Raw genomic sequence first — 6292 nt, 5'->3', positions numbered from 1 at the left:
CTGAGACCCTTCCTATAACATGAGAAGTGATATCCAACTCCTTCCCATTCCAACCTTAGACCCTTCGTATAGCATGAGATGGGATATCCAACTCCTTCCAAATCCAATCCTGATACCCTTCCGATAGCATGAGATGTGATATCCCAATGCTTCTACAAAACCTGAGACCCATACCATGGCTTGAGATGTGATATCCAACTCCTTCCCATTCCAATTCTGAGACCCGTCCTATACCATGAGACTTGATATCTCAATGCTTCTAATACCAAAACTGAGACGGTCCTATAACATGAGATGTTATATCCAAATCCTTCCCATTCCAAACCTGAGACCCTTCCTATAGCATGAGATGTGATATCTCAATGCTTCTAATACCAAACCTGAGACCCTTCCTATAACGAGATGGGATATCCAACTCCTTCCCATTCCAATCCTGAGACCCTTCCGATAGAAGAGATGTGATATCTCAATGCTTATACCAAACCTGAGACCCTTCCTATAGCATGAGATGTCATATACAACTCCTTCCAATTCCAATTGTGAGACCCTTCCTATAGCATGAGATGGGATATCTCAATGCTTATACCAAACCTGAGACCCTTCCTATAGCATGAGATGTGATATCTCAATGCTTCTAATACCAAACGTGAGATCCTTCCGATAGCATGAGATGTGATATCTCAATGCTTCTAAAACCAAACATAAGAACCATCCTATAACATGAGATGTGAAATCCAAATCATTCCCTTTCCAAACCTGAGACCCTTCCTATAGCTTGAGATGTGATATCAAACTCCTTCCCATTCAATGTGATATCCAACTCCTTCCCATTCCAATCCTGAGACCCTTCCTATACCATGAGATGTGATATTTCAATGCTTCTAATACCAAACCTGAGACCCGTCCTAAAACATGAGATGTGAGATCCAAATCCTTCCCCTTCCAAACCTGAGACCTTTCCTTTAGCATGAGATGGGATATCCAACTCCTTCCCATTCCAAACCTGAGACCCTTCCTATAGCATGAGATGTTATATCTTAATGCTTCTAAAACCAAACCTGAGAACTATCCTATAACATGTGAAATCCAAATCCTTCCCTTTCCAAACCTGAGACCCTTCCGATAGCATGAGATGTGATATCTCAATGCTTCTAAAACCAAACATGAGAACCATCCTATAACATGAGATGTGAAATCCAAATCCTTCCCTTTCCAAACCTGAGACCCTTCCTATAGCTTGAGATGTGATATCAAACTCCTTCCCATTCCAATCCTGAGATAACTTGAGATGTGATATCCAACTACTTCCCATTCCAATCCTGAGACCCTTCCGATAGCATGAGATGTGATATCACAATGCTTCTACAAAACCTGAGACCCATACCATGGCATGAGATGTGATATCAAACTCCTTCCCATTCCAATCCTGAGACCCTTCCTATAGCTTGAGATGTGATATCCAATTCCTTCCCATTCCAATTCTGAGACCCGTCCTATACCATGAGACTTGATATCTCAATGCTTCTAATACCAAAACTGAGACGGTCCTATAACATGAGATGTGATATCCAAATCCTTCCCCATCCAATCCTGAGACCCTTCCTATAGCATGAGATGTGATATCTCAATGCTTCTAATACCAAACCTGAGACCCTTCCTATAACGAGATGGGATATCCAACTCCTTCCCATTCCAATCCTGAGACCCTTCCGATAGAAGAGATGTGATATCTCAATGCTTATACCAAACCTGAGACCGTTCCTATAGCATGAGATGTCATAGACAGCTCCTTCCGATTCCAATTGTGAGACCCTTCCTATAGCATGAGATGGGATATCTCAATGCTTATACCAAACCTGAGACCCTTCCTATAGCATGAGATGTGATATCTCAATGCTTCTAATACCAAACCTGAGATCCTTCCTATAACATGAGATGTGATATCAAACTCCTTCCCATTCCAAACCTGAGACCCTTCCGATAGCATGAGATGTGATATCTCAATGCTTCTAAAACCAAACATAAGAACCATCCTATAACATGAGATGTGAAATCCAAATCATTCCCTTTCCAAACCTGAGACCCTTCCTATAGCTTGAGATGTGATATCAAACTCCTTCCCATTCAATGTGATATCCAACTCCTTCCCATTCCAATCCTGAGACCCTTCTATACCATGAGATGTGATATTTCAATGCTTCTAATACCAAACCTGAGACCCGTCCTAAAACATGAGATGTGAGATCCAAATCCTTCCCCTTCCAAACCTGAGACCTTTCCTTTAGCATGAGATGGGATATCCAACTCCTTCCCATTCCAAACCTGAGACCCTTCCTATAGCATGAGATGTTATATCTTAATGCTTCTAAAACCAAACCTGAGAACTATCCTATAACATGTGAAATCCAAATCCTTCCCTTTCCAAACCTGAGACCCTTCCGATAGCATGAGATGTGATATCTCAATGCTTCTAAAACCAAACATGAGAACCATCCTATAACATGAGATGTGAAATCCAAATCCTTCCCTTTCCAAACCTGAGACCCTTCCTATAGCTTGAGATGTGATATCAAACTCCTTCCCATTCCAATCCTGAGATAGCTTGAGATGTGATATCCAACTCCTTCCCCTTCCAAACCTGAGACCCTCCCTTTAGCATGAGATGTGATATCCAACTCCTTCCCATTCCAATCCTGATACCCTTCTGATAGCATGAGATGTGATATCTCAATGCCTCTAATACCAAACCTGAGATCCTACCTCTAACATGAAATGTGATATCCAACTCCTTCCCTTTCCAAACCTGAGAGCCTTCCTACAGCATGAGATGTGATATCCAAGTCCTTCCCATTCCAATCCTGAGACCCTTCCTATAACATGAGATGTGATATCCAACTCCTTCCCATTCCAACCTGAGACCCTTCCTATAGCATGAGATGGGATATCCAACTCCTTCCAAATCCAATCCTGATACCCTTCCGATAGCATGAGATGTGATATCCCAATGCTTCTACAATACCTGAGACCCATACCATGGCATGAGATGTGATATCAAACTCCCGTCCTATACCATGAGACTTGATATCTCAATGCTTCTAATACCGAACCTGAGACCGGTCCAATAACATGAGATGTGATATCCAAATCCTTCCCCTTCCAAACCTTAGACCCTTCCTTAATCATGCGATGTGATATCTAAGTCCTTCCCATTCCATTCCTGAGACCCTTCCTATAGCATGAGATGTGATATCTCAATGCTTCTAATACCAAACCTGAGACCCTTCCTATAACATGAGATGTGATATCCAAGTCCTTCCCATTCCAATCCTGAGACCCTTCCTATAGCATGAGATGTGATATCTCAATGCTTCTAATACCAAACCTGAGACCCTTCCTATAACATGAATTGTGATATCCAAGTCCTTCCCATTCCAATCCTGAGACCCTTCCGTTAGCAGAAATGTGATATCTCAATGCTTATACCAAACCTGAGACTCTTCCGATAGCATGAGATGTGATATCTCAATGCTTCTAATACCAAACCTGAGACCCGTCCTATAACATGAGATGTGATATCCAATTCCTTCCCATTCCAAACATGAGACCCTTCCTATTGGATGAGATGTGATATCCAACTCCTTCCCATTCCAATCCTGAGACCCTTCCTATACCATGAGATGTGATATCTCAATGCTTCTAATACCAAACCTGGGACCCGTCCTATAACATGAGATGTGATATCCAAATCCGTCCCCTTCCATACCTTAGACCCTCCCTTTAGCATAAGATGTGATATCCAACTCCTTCCCATTCCAATCCTGAGACCCTTCTGATAGCATGAGATGTGATATCTCAATGCCTCTAATACCAAACCTGAGATCCTACCTCTAACATGAAATGAGATATCCAACGCCTTCCCCTTCCAACCCTGAGAGACTTCCTATAGAATGAGATGTGATATCCAAGTCCTTCCCATTCCAATCCTGAGACCCTTCCTATAACATGAGATGTGATATCCAACTCCTTCCCATTCCAACCTTAGACCCTTCCTATAGCATGAGATGGGATATCCAACTCCTTCCAAATCCAATCTTGATACCCTTCCGATAGCATGAGATGTGATATCCCAATGCCTCTACAAAACCTGAGACCCATACCATGGCATGAGATGTGATATGAAACTCCTTCCCATTCCAATCCTGAGACCCTTCCTATAGCTTGAGATGTGATATCCAACTCCTTCCCATTCCAATTCTGAGACCCGTCCTATACCATGAGACTTGATATCTCAATGCTTCTAATACCAAACCTGAGACCGGTCCTATAACATGAGATGTGATATCCAAATCCTTCCCCTTCCAAACCTTAGACCCTTCCTATAGCATGAGATGTGATATCTCAATGCTTCTAATACCAAACCTGAGACCCTTCCTATAACGAGATGGGATATCCAACTCCTTCCCATTCCAATCCTGAGACCCTTCCGATAGCAGAGATGTGATATCTCAATGCTTATACCAAACCTGTGACCCTTACTATGGCATGAGATGTCATATACAACTCCTTCCGATTCCAATCCTGAGACCCTTCCTATAGCATGAGATGGGATATCTCAATGCTTATACCAAACCTGAGACCCTTCCTATAGCATGAGATGTGATATCCAACTCCTTCCCATTCCAATCCTGAGACCCTTCCTATAGCATGAGATGTGATATCTCAATGCTTCTAATACCAAACCTGAGATCCTTCCTATAACATGAGATGTGATATCAAACTCCTTCCCATTCCAAACCTTTGCTTCTATCAAACCTGAGACCCTTCCTTTAGCATGAGATGTGATATCCAAGTCCTTCCCATTCCAATCCTGAGACCCTTCCTATAACATGAGACGTGATATCCAACTCCTTCCCATTCCAATCCTGAGGCTCTTCCTATAGCATGAGATGTGATATCTCAATGCTTCTAAAACCAAACATGAGAACCATCCTATAACATGAGATGTGAAATCCACATCATTCCCTTTCCAAACCTGAGACCCTTCCTATAGCTTGAGATGTGATATCAAACTCCTTCCCATTCAATGTGATATCCAACTCCTTCCCATTCCAATCCTGAGACCCTTCCTATACCAGGAGATGTGATATCTCAATGCTTCTAATACCAAACCTGAGACCCGTCCTAAAACATGAGATGTGAGATCCAAATCCTTCCCCTTCCAAACCTGAGACCTTTCCTTTAGCATGAGATGTGATATCTTAATGCTTCTAAAACCAAACCTGAGAACCATCCTATAACATGTGAAATCCAAATCCTTCCCTTTCCAAACCTGAGACCCTTCCGATAGCATGAGATATGTTATCTCAATGCTTCTAAAACCAAACATGAGAACCATCCTATAACATGAGATGTGAAATCCAAATCCTTCCCTTTCCAAACCTGAGACCCTTCCTATAGCTTGAGATGTGATATCAAACTCCTTCCCATTCCAATCCTGAGATAGCTTGAGATGTGTTATCCAACTCCTTCCCATTCCAATCCTGAGACCCTTCCTATACCATGAGATGTGATATCTCAATGCTTCTAATACCAAACCTGAGACCCGTCCTAAAACATGAGATGTGAGATCCAAATCCTTCCCCTTCCAAACCTGAGACCCTTCCTATAGCTTGAGATGTGATATCAAACTCCTTCCTATTCCAATCCTGAGATAGCTTGAGATGTGATATCCAACTCCATCCCATTCCAATCCTGAGACCCTTCCGATAGCATGAGATGTGATATCTCAATGCTTCTAATATCAAAACTGAGACCCTCCCTATAGTATGAGATGTGATATCTAAGTCCTTCCCATTCCTATCCTGAGACCCTTCCGATAGCAGAGATGTGATATCTCAATGCATATACCAAACCTGATGACCCTTCCTATGGCATGAGATGTGATATCCAACTCCTTCCCATTCCAATCCTGAGTTCCTTCCTATAGCATGAGATGTGATATCTCAATGCTTCTATCAAACCTGAGACCCTTCCTTTAGCATGAGATGTGATATCCAACTCCTTCCCATTCCAATCCTGAGACCCTTCCTATAACATGAAACGTGATATCCAACTCCTTCCCATTCCAATCCTGAAACCCTTCCTATAGCATGAGATGTGATATCTCAATGTTTCTAATAAAAAAACCTGAGACCCTTCCTATAGCAAGAGATGTGATATCCAAATCCTTCCCATTCCAATCCTGAGATCCTTCCTATAACATGAGATGTGATATCCAATTCCTTCCCTTCCC

Source organism: Ambystoma mexicanum, unplaced genomic scaffold (genome assembly GCF_040938575.1).
Source record: "Ambystoma mexicanum isolate Mex_15411 unplaced genomic scaffold, UKY_AmexF1_1 Mex_scaf3, whole genome shotgun sequence".
In the NCBI taxonomy this organism is placed as follows: Eukaryota; Metazoa; Chordata; class Amphibia; order Caudata; family Ambystomatidae; genus Ambystoma; species Ambystoma mexicanum.
The sequence above is the reverse complement of the archived record's forward strand: the minus strand, read 5'-3'. Positions refer to the sequence as shown.